Source organism: Helianthus annuus, chromosome 8, assembly GCF_002127325.2.
Source record: "Helianthus annuus cultivar XRQ/B chromosome 8, HanXRQr2.0-SUNRISE, whole genome shotgun sequence".
Taxonomy (NCBI): Eukaryota; Viridiplantae; Streptophyta; class Magnoliopsida; order Asterales; family Asteraceae; genus Helianthus; species Helianthus annuus.
Genome location: NC_035440.2, coordinates 102,461,063 through 102,477,144, shown reverse-complemented (window position 1 = coordinate 102,477,144; position 16,082 = coordinate 102,461,063). Strand labels below are relative to the sequence as shown.

General features: G+C 38.8%; 1 pseudogene; it reads left to right on the top strand.

Annotated features, from left to right (window-relative positions):
* The first annotated feature begins 277 nt into the window (after positions 1-277).
* LOC110870389 lies at positions 278-1,222 on the top strand (annotated as a pseudogene).
* The last annotated feature ends 14,860 nt before the right edge of the window (positions 1,223-16,082 follow it).

Below are 16,082 nucleotides of genomic sequence, written 5' to 3'. Positions count from 1 at the left end.
TGTTTTGTAATAAAAAAAAGCGACGAGAAATTTTTATATAAAAATTTTTGAAAAGTCAATTTTTAGCACTGAATTTTTTAAATTTTTTATAAAAAATCCCCTTGGCGCTTTTTGTGTTTTTTTTTTTTTGTTACATAACGTCCGATAACATGTAACATTCCCTAATTTTTTCAGAAAAAAAAAAGTTTGTTATATAAGGTTTTCTTGAGTTTTCTTAACTTAAGTGAGTTTTTTCTCTATATTCCCCTATAAACGAAGTATCAAATATGTCACTAATATGCATGACATGAACAATCATATATTTGTTGTACCAACATTTGCGTTCATAGGTTCTATCGGACCCAACGAAGAAATTGTCGACTTATTGCCAGGACTCAAAGCGGTTCGACTAGGTGACTTACCAAGTGGAGTCGTGTTGGGAAATCTCGAATCACCGTTTTCAACCATGCTACATAAGATGGGAAGAACCCTACATAAAGCAACCGCCGTTACCCTAAATTCATTTCAAGAACTAGACCCTAATCTTACTACAACCCTCTCTTCAAAGTTGAACAACTTCCTCCGTGTTGGTCCCTTCAATCTCATGTCCAAAGAAAAAACATCACTAAAAGTTGATGAGTTTTCTTGCATTTCATGGTTAGATAGAAAAACACAAGAACGGTTGCATACATATGTTTTGGGACAGTTTTCACACACCCGCCTCAAGAGCTAGTCGAGTTGGCTAAAGCACTCGAAGAGACCAAAACTTCGTTTCTTTGGTCACTAAAAAGGATTCCAATAAGCATTTCCCTAACGGTTTCGTGGAGAGAGTAACCGCTAATGGGACTGGGAAAGTTGTACCTTGGGCTCCACAGGATCAAGTGTTGAATCATGTTGCAATAGGAGTGTTTGTAACACACTTTGGATGGAACTCGGTGTTGGAGATTCTAGGGGCTGGTGTCCCGATGATTTGTAGACCGTTCTTAGGGATCAACACTTAAATTCTTGGATGCTTGAGAGAGTTTGGGGAATTGGATTGAGAATCGAATGTGGGACTTTCACAAAACATGCGACTCGTCGTGCTTTGGAACAAGTTTTCTCCTTGTCTAATAGCCGAAACGAGAGAATTGAAGCATTGAAAGATCTTGCTCACAAGGTTGTTGAACCAAATGGGAGTTCTAAGCAAAATTTCAAGACTTTGGTAGAGGTAGTCACCGGTGTCGCACAACATGAATTTCATTGAATTGACGTTTGTGTAATGTTTCATGTTTGGAAAGTTTATTGTAATTTTCCTTATTGGAGTGAGAATGAAATTATATCAAATAAACACTTATATTATTTTGATGATAATACATTAGAATGTCATACTTGATTCTATATAAAAATATATGCACATATGAAAACTATGTCAAGATATATACATCATCAATACACTCACATCCACATATTATAACGTCATGTAAAGTTAGCTATACAATATTGATGTAGGTTTATAAATTTTGTATGATATGTTAGGTCAGGACAGGTATCACATGAACACAAGAACAAACACACAACAACCTCACACACTTACACACACTTAATCACAAGAACATGCGATTTATAGTTGTTCGATCAAGCTTGATCTGCAATCCACTCTCCATAACTAGTTCTCTCTTTGTATTAGGTATGCAAGAGTTTACAGTACATGAATGAAAAGTATTTATAGGGGGTACTATTAGGGTCATTGAATTTAACAATATTAAAATAAGAAGAACCCCTACTCTGGTCTTCATCTGACTAGAGGAATAATCCTCTGCTCGAGTCAAATCCTCGATAACCCAACAATCTCCCACTTGGACGCTTTGACAACTTCAAACTGCACTCCATGCAACTTCATCTTCATAAGTACTTTTGTAAACTCTTTATCTTCACTAGTTGTGGATAACCTTCTCATTAATTAACCTAAAGGCCAATTGAAGCTATGCAACGCTTCAACTTCTCTAAGGTAACAACCTTTGTCAACATATCAGCTGGATTTTCAGTTCCTTTGATCTTCTTCAACTTCAGAGTGCCATCACTAACTTGGTCTCTAATAAAGTGATATCTCAGCTGTATATATTTCGTCTTTGAATAGAAGACTGGTTCTTCGCAAGGTGTATTACACTTTGATTATCATAAAACAATGCACAATCAACTTCTCCTTACCAAGCTCTTTGAGAAACTTCTTCAACCAAATAAGCTATTTACTTGCTTCAGCAACTGACACATAATCCGCTTCTGTTGTTGAAAGGGCAACGCTTTTCTGAAGTTTAGACCTCTAACTTACAGCAATGCCTCTCACTGTAAAGACATACCCTATGGTGCTTTTGAATGACTCTTTACACCCATAAAGGTCTACATCCGCAAAACCCTTCAGAATAATATCTTTCCCATTGAAATTCAATGCCATTTATTAAGTTCCCTTCAAATATCTTAGCAGCCATTTAACTGCTTCCCAATGTTCTCTCCTTGGATTGGACATAAACCGACTAACAACCCCCACTGGATGAGTAATATCTAGTCTCGTGCATACCATTACATACATGAGGCTACCAATTGGCAGATGCATATGAAACTTTAGCCATTTCTGCTTTGTCTTCATCTGATTTGGGTGACTAAACTTTAGAAAGCTTAAAGTGACTTCCCAAAGGTGTACTTCTGATCTTGGTATCTTTAAGACTGAACCTCTCTAGCACTTTCTTAATGTACTTCTCTTGAGAGAGTGTCAAAGAACCATCTTCTTTGTTTTTGAAAATACTCATCTCGAGTATTTGGTTTGCAGCTCCCAAATCTTTCATCTCAAATTCTTTAGGCATTTGCTTCTTTAACTTCTAGATCTTTGTCAAGTCTGAACCAACAATTAACATATCGTCCACATAGAGTAGTAGAATGATATAAGAGTCCTTGAACTTCTTGATGTAACAACAATGGTCATTGTCACCATCTTCTAACAAATCGTAAGCACTACAACCAAAGACTTTTTAGTGTTCTAGACTTACCTCCTTTGCTTGCCACATTTCTTCTGGCAATTTGAAACCCAAGGGAACGGATTGTAAATGGTTGATCAAGTAGGCTGCAGCGTTAACTGCATCTACCCAAAATGTTTTGGGCATCCTGACATTCAACCTCATGCTTCTTGCCCTCTCATTCAGTGTTCTGTTCATTCTCTCAACTACACCATTCTGCCGAGGAGTTCCTGGAACCGCCCTAATCATCTTTATCCCTTTCTTGGCACAATAGTCAATAAATATCTTGCTTATGTATTCACCACCATTGTCCGACTTTAAGCACTTTACCTTTAAATTAGTTTCATTTTCAACAATAGATTTCCATATCTTATTTTTGGGTAAAGGGTTACCCCGGTGAATTCTATATATAGACAACCGCCAAATAAGTACAAGTAGTAAGGATGAATTCCTCACTATTTCATATACAGGACAGGCCCCATATATGTAAGCAAATAAAACAAAAACCAAGACACCATATCAACCTAGTCTACTACAAATCATGATAATGACCTAACTAGTAGACAAACTATAACAAACTAGCAACATCTTTATCCGCCATCATCAAAAATGAAATCTCCACCAAGAGGCATCCCCTTTGCACGAACCAACAAAAAACTATCCATCGGAGAACTTTGTGGAAGAGGTGCTTTCCCCTGTTCTGGAAGACGTAGGATGTGTACCCAATGTCATAAACTCAGAAGTTTCATCATAGACAACCTCAACCTCTTCCTCATCTGACTCCTCATGAATATCTCGGCCCCCTTTATATTTCCCTAGAAAGGAACCACCCTTCCCCCCATTAGACTCAAGAGCACTAAACGAGTTGTGAGTTTGAAACTAAGAAGGATTAGTACCCGGCTCATTCGCATAGGAAGAAATCCCTGCCTTTTTCTTTCCATCAACCGGTCTATATTCAAACTTGGGCTTCAGATTATTAACTTGAAAACCACTCTTCTTTGCACTCTTCTTAGCCTTAACTTCAGTAAAACCATCCTCATCAACTTTCGGACTATCGGTAGGAGGTGTCGATGTCGAACCAATGCATTTAGGACATCCCTCAGAGTCATGCCCAAACACACAGCAGTGGGCACATCTCGGGGGTTTCCATTTATATTCCACACGAATAGTCTTAGTAACATATTTGTTCCCATCCAATTCAGGAATAGCCATGGTTAGAGCCTCATTAAAATCATGTTTCTGCCGCTATTTCAATGAGAGCCCTAGCATAGCTGCTCCTTCCCCAAGCCTCATTACACATATCAATTGTATACGAATCCAATCGCACAGGTGTCCCAATTTTAGACGCCAGCATGCTTAACCCATCATCAAAATACGCCACAAGAGGAACCTCATGCAATTTAACCCAAACCGCAACCTTTTTAATATATTATTTTTTAAGAGTGTTTATAGGAGACCAAGTGTTGAGAAAAATTGGTTTATTACGAATCAGCCAAGGTCCCCCTTCAAGAACATTAGTCATACCCTTTCTGTCTTCAAACTTGAAGAAGAAAAACCTATTTGAATTCATTATAGTTTTCTGAAGACCATGTTTTTTCCAATTTGTTCTCACAAAGTATTCAACAACCGGATATACAATTTTATCCCCCAGGAAGTAACCATAAAGAGTATTAGCTAACCTGTTGTTAACCTGACGAACAGAAACAATTGGTAACACAACATCCACCCCATCTAATGAAACATCTGAATTTAACGACCGAAAGTTGATTTTTGGACCTAGCTGAATTATCAAAAATCTGATTTTGATTATGAGCATTCGAACCGATATCCATCTTAACACCCCATGTTCAGCTTGTTCATTTGAAACCACATTAGCGTAAGATTGATATTAAGACTGAACTAGGCATGACTAACTTCATTTAGCGGAAGCACAAAAGCTACCTTTCGTTTATCAAAAACCTTAGCGTAATTCTGATTAGGAGAATCAGTTTTGCCATTCGCATGGCTAACATCATTCAATGGAAGCATGAAGGTTACCTTCTTTTGCCATAATTCAGAAACCCTAGCCGGCATATGTGACGTTAATCTTGGCTCAGATGGTTTCCCGTCAATATTCTTGATCTTTCTAGCAAACACGTTTGAGTTGTCTGCATCTTGAACATCTATATCAATAGAAAACAGTAAACAATCTAACAAACAAACCTGCCGAAACCCTAGAGTAGAAGAATAACGAACAAACCCTAACCACAAAAGAGACCAATTAGTCTTTGAGGTAAATTAAACTCCAAAGGGTGGAATTCAATTAACCCTAGCACCTAATCAGGCTCGATTTAGAGAAAGGATCGAAGAATTAAGAACGAATTAGGGTTTGAAGCTGGTCTCCCAAATTGCCAAAATCACCCATTGTCCCCCGCATTAAAAAAAAGATCCAGAAAGTATACCCATACCTTATGTGTTGAATCATCTATGAAGGTAACATAGTATCTCGAGCCTCCTAGAGATGAAACTGGTGTTGGTCCATATACATCCAAGTGAACAAGCTCCAACTTCTGAGCTTTTAGTGTCCTCCCTGTCTTCACAAAAGTGACTCTCTTTTGTTTACCAAGGACACAAGATTCACATAATTCAGTTTCCACTTTCTTCTAATCTAGAAACTTCTCTTTCTGAGCCAACATCTTTAATCCCTTCTTGCTCATATGTCCGGCTCGGTTGTGCCATAAATTAGATGGACTTGGACTGGTGGTCATGGCATGAACGCCTTCGGTATGAATCTCTGCCATGTATAGAGTGTCTTTCTTCTTTCCTTTGGCAATCACTAAGTTTCCTTTGATCACTTTCCGTTGTCCACCCCCAAAGTGAACATTGAACCCTTCATCGTCCAATTTACCAACTGAAATCAACTTTCTCATCAAGTTAGGAACAACCCTGACATCTTTCAATGTCTATAAAGTTTCTAATGAGGTCTTCAAGTCTACATATCCAATACCTGTAATATCAAGCATTTTATCATCGGCTAAACGAACTTTACCAAAGTTACCTGTTCGTAGATTCTTGACCATATCTAGGCATGAGATAGCATGGAAAGAAGAACCTGAATCCACAATCCAGGATTCCACAGAATTCTCAACACAACATACGAGAACATATCTTGATTCTTCAAAGCGTACACTGTTTACTTCTTTCTTTATAGCTGGTTTTGTGCATTGGCTTCTAAAGTGACATGTTTCTTTGTAGTTCCAACATTCAATGTCTTTTATGTTCTTTGATTGTCCCTTTTTTTTGGATTTTGACATGCCTCAATTATGTACTCTATCGTTCCTTCTTCATCTACTTTCTGTATGCAATAAAGAACTAGAACTAGAACTAGAAGTTCCACTATTGTTTCTCCATCTGATATCTTCATTTATAATGAAGTCACGAATACTCTCAAAAGTGAGTTTGGTAATGTCGGATGTACTATTTACAGTTGTGACTGTGCCTGACCAATTATTGGGCAAAGATGATAAAAGGAGGAGCGTTGGTACTTCACCATCAAACTTTATTTCAACTGAGGCTAAACGAGAGATAATCGAGTTAAACTCGTTTATGTGAGAGGTAACCGACATCCTTCTTCATCTTGGTGTTAACCAATTGTCGGATAAGAAATACTTTGTTTGAAGCGGATGGTTTTTCATACATGTTGGGCAAAGCTTTTAATACACCATATGTAGTTCTTTCATTAACAATGTTATATGCAACACTCTTTGCCAAGGAAAGCCTAACCACACCCAAAGCTTGTCTATCCAATAACTTCCATTCTTCATCATACATGTCATCCGGTTGTTGTTCCAACATAGGCAAATGCAAACTCTTTTGATGCTATTAATCCTCTATTTGCATTCTCCAAAATCCATAATCACTAACATCAAACTTGTCAATATTGATTTAACTATCTTTTGCCATTTTAACAAATAATTATCAACTGCTACAAACTAAACGAGTTCGTACTGCTAAAGGATAACTATACTAGCGGAAGCAACCAAGGGAAACGATAACTTATCTGTTTCGTGCTCTAAACGAGTTCGTACTGCTAAAGGATAACTATACTAGCGGAAGCAACCAAGGGAAACGATAACTTATCTGTTTCGTGCTTTAAATGGCGATGTGCATAATAAAGACGTTGATAAGATCCTTGTCAAGGTTGAGGGGTCTCTTTTTCAAATAAGGGAAACTTGATTTTCCCTTAAAGAAAGAAAGAGAAAAAACACGTATTCTTCTTCTTCTTCTTCTTCCTAGACGCGACTGTGCTCCCACGGCTTCACAAAATTAGGCAACCAAGTGCAAAATTGAAACCCTAGGTCTTTGAATTTGCAACCCTAGATGCGATTTCCTGCAACACTATTATCTAATTTGGACCCAGGGTGATGGTGCGAAACCCTAATCGGAGTTAGAAACTAGCGGCGGCTGTGCTAGTGGTGGCTGGTTCAGAAACGCTAGTTGTGATGTCGACAATTGTGACTGAAACCCTTATCTAGTTCATATGATTTAATTGAGAGTCTAAGCTCTAATACCAGTTACTAGGTCAGGACATGTATCACACGAACACACAGCAAACTCACGCACTCATACACAATTAATCACAAGAACGCTAGATTTATAGTGGTTCGATCAAGCTTGATCAACATCCACTCTCCACAACTAGTTTTCACTTTGTATTAGGTGCTCAAGTGTTTACAGTACATGAATGAGCAATATTTATAGGGGGTACAATTAGGGTTACTGGTTTAACAATATTAAAATAAGAAGAACCCCTACTCTGGTCTACATCTGACTAGAGGAATAATCCTCTGCTCGAGTCAAATCCTCCATAACCCACCATGATATTCATGTCACAACCCCAGACCACACCCTGGACGGGAGTCGTGAGCAGTCAAGTGGTACTGGTGGTTATTTTGAAAATATTGCAGTGGAAATTTCATTAGGATCGTGAGTTAGGAAAACTATTTGAGTTTAGAAACACCGGAATTTTATTTATAACAAATGGGGAATAAAACCCATGTTTTACAGAGGTAGCTTTAATAGGGGATAATCCTGAATACATAAAACAATGTTTCTTAATTTAATTGATAAAATAAGCCACTCCTTTAGGCCCTTTGGTGCCATATCACAACTCTTATTCAGATCTACTGTAATCACCTGAAACATGTTTAAAAGCATTTTATCAGCAGGTAATACTGGTGAGATCATTCATTTGCATAAAATGACACGTTCTTATATTTACAACATTAATGGTTTTTACATTTGTTTATATCTTTCATTAACTTAAATCAGTACTTGTCACATGCCCATTTCGGTGACTGTGGTAATACATTGGCTAACTCGTTGTCCAATAGCAAAGCTATCAAGTAGTGTATACAAAACCCCACATACCGACAATAATTTAAGAATACAAAAACTTAATCACTGTCAATATAACTGGAAAACATTTAGGGTTTTGAAAACATTGTATCACATAAGGTGAAGAAAAGAGAATGTCTCACCATGTAAATATATATTTTTCTGATTTAACAGGTCTCCTGATTCTAAGCCTTTTGATACTAAGCCTCTTGATTAATAGTAAGTTTATAGTTCTGAGTCTTCTGATAATTAAGCATCTACTTTATCAGTGAATTCATAGTTTTAAGCCTTCTGATTCTAATCTCTAATTTTACAGAATGTAATCCGTATAAGTGTATAAATCCAACTCGTATTTTTAACGATAATCATGAGATCAAAACCTCAACGTAAGTTAACAAAGTATAGCCTCATTCAAGCAACATTTTGGCATTCGTTGAGGACAATGTATCGTTTCAGTGATTAAGTTTTAATACACGCAAACACAGAGAAACAGAGTTATGAGATATCAGAGGATCGATTTCAGAAGTCGATGGTACAAATGAACAAGTCCCTGCCACCCCCTTATATAGCTCAGGTTGGTATCTCAGAAGCATCGTGCGGGGGACCATGGTTTCTGGCGAGATGTGCCTAGGCAACCTATCTGGCATAGGCATGCCTTGTCACATAGGTAGGTTTGACACGTGGCTCCTTAACGTGACACGTATCCTCAGACGCCTTTTCGTACAATCGGGTGTTTTTCTTGATTATCGTTCAGGTTCTTATCGCGTATGCTCGGGTATTGATCCTAAATGGTTCGGTTTTTATTTATGAGTTTAGTAAGGGTATATTTGTGAGGGTTGGTTCATCAACCACTAAGTTTTCTTAACTATTAAGTTTTCTGATTTATTATTATAAGTTTCGACACACGCACTTGAGGTTTCGATTACGGTTTGTCGTTGGGAAAATTTTAGAGGGTTGTTACAATTCATAACTTTAAACATCCTCTGCTGTCCAATATTCAAGAAAAGTTCGAACATTGTAATATTAATTCACTAATTATACGATTATTAACCAAAATAATTTTTTGAATATGACAATCTAAGATAATATTTTTTTTGGAATTCTAGTTGTTATAATGGCACCAACAGCCATATGTGAATAGATTAAACTTAAATTAGTAAGTGATGTAAATTTCAACTAATTCTTATTTCAGTTTTGACTGGTGGTAGAGATTTTTTTCTTTTTAGGAGAAGATCAATATTCAAATCTTGGTATGAGGTAGATGACGATTAATATATGATACTTTAGGAGGAGTAAGGTTATTATAACATTCCTCATTAAAAAAATAAAGAAACAAACAAAAAAACAAAAACTATACTGCTAATTATAAGGGTGTTAGGGCACTCTAAAGTAGACCCAAATGAATTCAGCACGAGAATGTCAACTTTTTTTTACTCAAATTGAACCCGATAAACCAAAATTGTATGAGACACTCCAAAAATAAACTCGAATCCCATCTAAAATTCCCAAATTAATGGGCAACTGTAATCATCTTTGTCTTCCATCATCTCAGGTTCATCATGAAGAATTCCCATCCCTTGACATTTGGTTCGCCCATGGCCTCCAACCCAAACCCCTCATCCCGAAGGTGCCCCACGTACCCTAAATGTAGTGTATACACTAATCTTTGGCTTTATTTAAATAACCTAAATAAATGGTTGTGTAAAAAAACAGCACCACCTCTTTTGTTGTTAGCGGTGTTATCCGGTCATGTTGGATACACATTTTTTCTCAGTTGGTCAATTGATAGGAGAAAAAGAAAGTATAATAGAGAAATAGAGGTGGACAAATAGGGTTTTTTATAATACCCGGTTTTGGGTATGGAGCCGTTTTTGGGTAAGATTGGGTATTGGAAACTTAGGTATTGAGAGAACTCGGAGAAGGTTTAAGTACGGGTCTGGAGGAGAAAAACCATACCCTATGTACCGAGGTATGGTGTGGCACCCAACTGATTTCGCAATCCTGATTTTACAAACTGGTTTACGTGTCGTCAGTACAGTTATCTAGATGATTAGTGATTATGTGTAATGCCTGAGTGTTATTTGTATAGTGTTACATATAGTTTAATTAGGGTTCTGTCGCTTCACTCCTCTGTATTACTTGTCAAATTTCGGGACGAAATTTCTTTCAAGTTGGGGATGATGTGACAACCCGAACTTTCAAGGTCGTTGACGTTTAACCTGTGCGATATTAGTTCCGTTAATAAAAAAAAATGATAAATCAGTTGGTGGCGTATGCTTTTGTATTTGGGTCACACTTAACCTTAATATCCTATATTTATACATTTGGGCCGCTAACACCTTTGGCCAATTCGGCCCACCCTCTCTTTCTCTTCTTGTTACGCACATGCAATTGTATTAGGATACAACTGGTCATCGCAAACCCTATAATTCTCCTAATCAAGTTACGGCAGTAAACCCCTCCCCTCCCTCGAAGTCATTGTCCTCCGATTGCTACAATTGCTACAATCCAGCCCTCATCTTTTATCTTGGTTAGTCATCTTATATGTATACCCTAGATATTTGTTCTGTGAGATGAATGATCATTCAGTAATAGCTTAATAATCTTGCAAGTCTTTAACTGAATTGTATGTGGGTTGTAATCGATGATCATGTTCCATACGCACGCTATGTTTTGATAACCCTTGCATGATTTTGTCGATGTACATAATCTGATCTCTCTCGGCTATGTGTGTTTAATCGTCTTGCGACCTTAATGAGATTGTTAAAATATTATTATAGGGTCAGGATTTCATGTATGATTATTTGTTGAAACTGGTAATTATGTGATGAGACATTAAATGATGAATCAGATGATTGGGGCTCGATCTTAACCTCAATAAGATAGGGTTGCTCATGCATGAATTATTAGGATATAGAACTTATGGTTGTGGTTTCTTGGTTAATGCACAGAATTGGATAGGATAATGATGATTATGCTTGGTTTGCATGTGATACTATAGCAAAGGTTAAAGTTGTCAGGCCATTTACTCTAGTGGTCCAATCAAATAAGAGGTTCAAATACATTTTATAATCAAATTGAGTGGTCCATTGTCAGTAGTTATTAGAGGTCCAATAGTAATGGAAGTAAATGATCTAATAAAAGTTGCATATCTAATGATGTAAACTAAAAGTGGCGGCCCTGTGGTGATCTAATCAAACAATTTAGATGTTTTATAATGTTGTCAGCAAGCATATTAGGTGTGCATTAGATGTTGAGATGATGATATGGTCACTAGAGGAGGATGTGGGTCGGTTATTATGGAATAAAGGAAATTAGTATGATAATTGTAGATAATGATGGTTAACTGATAGGGATATCATGTAGGAAATTATGGGCTGTTAAGTTGTTTGAAAAGTTACACGATCCAAATTGAGTATTGTTGATGATGTTGTTGTGTGCGATAATTTCAGAAAATATGGATACAATAGTGTAATGGGTTTGGGGGCCGAGGATTAACAGTGGGTTATATTAACAGTTACCTCATGAATGAATTTGATTCAATGTGATCCGATGTCAATTAATATCAAGTATGAGCTTTTGATTGTTAATTGAATAGTACTAAGTGATATATGGGCTGACATGTTAATTGGGTTTGCATGCTATATAATTAGGGAGTTGGGCCTCACAGGGCAGCTGGGCTGCGCTTGGGCCGCACAAAGGTTAAGGGGGTCGGGTAAGATGTTTGGAAAACATGTCAGGTAGTCTGTGTTAACCGATGGGTCAAGCTTAGCTATAGGGCCGAAGCGTGTCAGTGAATTGTCACAGTCTTATGTAAAATATTAACTTGGCTTATTAGATTGTATATTTTTTTTTATATCGAGAGGTTGAGAGTAATACGGCCCAAAGCATGAGAACATGAGACAAAATTTCTTATACACCCGATAACATGTTAAGTGACTATTTGGCGACCCTGGGTTGTTAGATTAATTGCTATGACATGGATCTTATCTGTGTAATACATGTACCTTAATTGTGTAATATGTGAACAAAGAGTGCCTGAATTGATTATATATGAAATATGTGGATCATGTGTATTCGAAACTGATTATTGACGATAACCATGATAGGGTGTGTGTAAACCATTGATAAACAAGTAACTAAGTCTTACCGAGCAAACCACAGGTGAGTTCATCTCTATTGAGCATGCGTCCCGATGGTTGGGACAGTCAGTGGGTATTTCGAGGAGGGATAAGTCTTTTGGGTAAAAACGGGAATGTTGGATAATATACTCTTCCTATCACCTTTAAAGTCCCTCCGTGTTGTTTGGTTACCAGGTAGGTAACATGGTATTAGTTAGTAGCGCTACTTAGGTTTGGCAACCTCACCCCGTTCCTGGGAGGACGGGTGTTGAACTAATGACCTAGTCATGACCAATGCTTTGATAGGAGCATTGGAGAAAGGGCAAAATAATCAGAAGCCGTCTTGTATTGGGGTATTATCAACATTGTTTTCAACATTACTTCGGGAATTAACTTCAATGGATTAACTACATACTTGGTAAACAACGTTTTCGTAAAACTATGAACTCACCAGCGTTGAGCGTTGTCTGATAAACTTGTTGCATGCTCGCAGGTTGTTAGGTTATACGGATTTGGAACTTGCTGTCTGAAGTAGCTGGAGTGGTCATGGGTCGTGCTGATTGGATACGAATGATGGGTTTATTGATTTCACACATTTAAACTGAAACAGTTAATTATGTTTTCTTTTATTTGCTTCCGCTGAACATGTTGGTTTTCTTTTAAACTTATTGACAGTACTTTTCAGAATAATTGATGATTTTATTCAACATTATGATTGGTTCAGTATGATTAGTGGCTCGTTATTGGTTTGTCACACGCCTTACAGGGACACTCCCTAGGTGGTATTTTGGGGGTGTGACAGTTTGGTATCAGAGCCACTGGTTATAGTGAACTTGGTTTTAAAACGTTTTTATAAAACCAGACTATAACCGAACAATACCGAAATCGACCATGACACTCAGATCCAGACTGCAAGGTTCGTCTCTCGTTTATTATTGCATAGCATATCTAGTGTTTGCTTATGAATAACATTACCCGTGAATGCACACCTGACACTGTAGTATGAGCCCTTTGTTATCAATCCCGTTATGTGAACTGTTAGTGTGACACTACCCTTCGACTATTGTCATTCTTGATCATGTGAAACCTTTCGCTTGCTATTTGAATGTGGGGAACCTTTTAGCGCAAGTTAAGAGGCACTGAGATAAGCATGCAAATCGCCTTATTATTATGGGTGCACACATAATAATAACGCGAGGTGCATGCAAATCCCAGTGAGGCTTAATGTGCGTGAGAAGGGTTCTGCCCTATTGTATGTAAACTTGGTAGTTTGTAGATTTCAATGTGATACTCGACTTTTACCTCATTTCGACCCTTAAGATTGTTCCCTTCTCTTATATAGAACCATGAGTGGACGTGGAGGAGGCCGAGGTGGTGGACGTGGTCACATTGCTATGACGCAGGCCGAATTAACCAACTTGATCAACACTCGTGTAGCTGAAGCCCTAGCGGCTTACCAGGCTGGTGCGATATGTTGCCAATTACTCTCTATCCTAGTGACGTATACTCGAATCTTACTTGTGTGTTGTATGTCCCTTCGTTTTAGGTCAACCTGCGAATCAAAACAATCCGCCTGCTTGCACGTTTAAGACCTTCATGGATTGTAAGCCACAGACCTTCAGTGGGACTGAAGGGGCTGTGGGACTCTTGCGTTGGTTCGAGAAGGCTGAATCAGTATTTGCTATGTGCAACTGTCCTGTGGGGGACCGTGTGAAGTATGCTACAGGCACTTTGGAGGATGGTGCCTTAACTTGGTGGAATGCCCAAGTACAAATGTTGGGCATCGAGATGGCTAATGCCACTACCTGGGATGATTTCAAGGAGTTGATGCGAGAGGAGTATTGTCCTCGTGATGAGATTCAGAAACTGGAGAACGAGTTCTACAACTTGAAAATGGAGGGATCTGAGATTGAAGCATACACTAGGAGGTCTAATGATTTAGCAACTTTGTGCCCTAACATGTCTCGACCTCCACCCCGGCGAATTGAGTTGTATCTCAAGGGCTTAGCACCAGCTGTTAAGGGGTACGTTACTGCTGCAAACCTAGACAATCTGCCCCGTATCGTCCGTTTGGCACATAAGATTACTGACCAAGAGGTCGAACGTGGCAACTTGCCGCCACGTGTTTCTGCTACTACCTCGACTGCTACAGCTACCACACCTGCTAGTGATCACAAGCGAAAATGGAACGATACTGACAAAGCAACCAGTGCCAGCCAACCTCAGAAAAGGGCAGACAACAGCATCCACCGTAGTTTTAGCCAGTCGTCTTCTGTGAACCAGAATCAGAGCAACAATTCAAATCAGGGTTCTTACGCGGGAAAGTTACCAAAGTGTGATAAGTGTATGTTTCACCATCGCGGGCCGTGCACCCGGGTATGTCATAGGTGCAACAAGGTGGGTCATATGGCTAAAGATTGCAGGGTCTGGCTTCCAAAGCAGCCGCAGCAGCAGCCACAGCAACAGGAGAGGCAACAGTCTCAACAGAACCAGGGAAGTCAAAAGGGGTGCTTTCAGTGTGGTGATGAGGGTCATTTTAAGAGGGATTGCCCTCAGCTTAATCAGAATGCTGGCAACAACAACAATACTGGGAGCGGCAACAATGGGAACAATGGTGGGAACGGAGCACGTGGAAGAGTATTTACTATTGGCGCTGGGGGAGACTCGCAATGATGGCAATGTTTAGACCGGTACGTCTTCTTGAATGATCTTTTTCTGCTTCTGTTTTATTTGACTCTTGTTTCGATTGGGGTTATGTGCCTTAGGGTTTAGTCGTCAGTTAGGACTGACTCCCACCTTTCTTGTAAATAAGCATGTAGTAGAATTAACTGATAGTAAATCGATAGAAGCTTCTCATGTTCTTTTTGGTTGTAAACTTGATCTCGTGGGTCAAGTGTTCGACATTGACCTACTTCCCAATACTCTTGTAAGTTTTGACATGGTCGTTGACATGGACTTGGTTATCTATGTATCAAGCAGAAAATTCTCTGCAAAAAGAAAATCGTGCGTTCCCTCTCCCAGTGGGGAATCCTTATCAGTTTGAGATCACCGTAGTGGTGCCATTGTTGGCATCGTCTCAATCGTGAAAGCCCAGAAGTGTCTACGGAAGGGCTACTCTGCTATACTAGCTCTTGTCACCGATTCGCCACTTTAAGAAAGGAAGATCGAGTATCTTCCAGTTATTCGTGAATTTCCTGACGTGTCTTCTGAAGAGTTACCTGGTTTACTTCCACATCGTTAGGTGGAATTTCAGAATAGACCTTATGCTAATCCTGATTTCCTTCTGGGATACAGCAATCCCTTGGGTTCGCTGGATACTATCACAGATTCATCATGGGATTTTCAAAGATTGCCTAACTACAACCTCTTTAGCACAGCTGGGAACTGTGGATTCTTGGGAAACAAAGTCGCGGAACGTCTTTTCAGCTTTTGAAACCCAACCCTGCAACGCACTGAGCATTACTCCTACCTGAGGGTACTGATGGTCTGGAGGTATACCATGATGGTTCGAATCGGAGTCCCGGTTACGCACCGATACAACATGAGAAGGTGACGCTTACGTGGTGGACTCACAGGAAGAACTGCACAAGCCACGATCTACGGTGGAAGCCATGGTCTT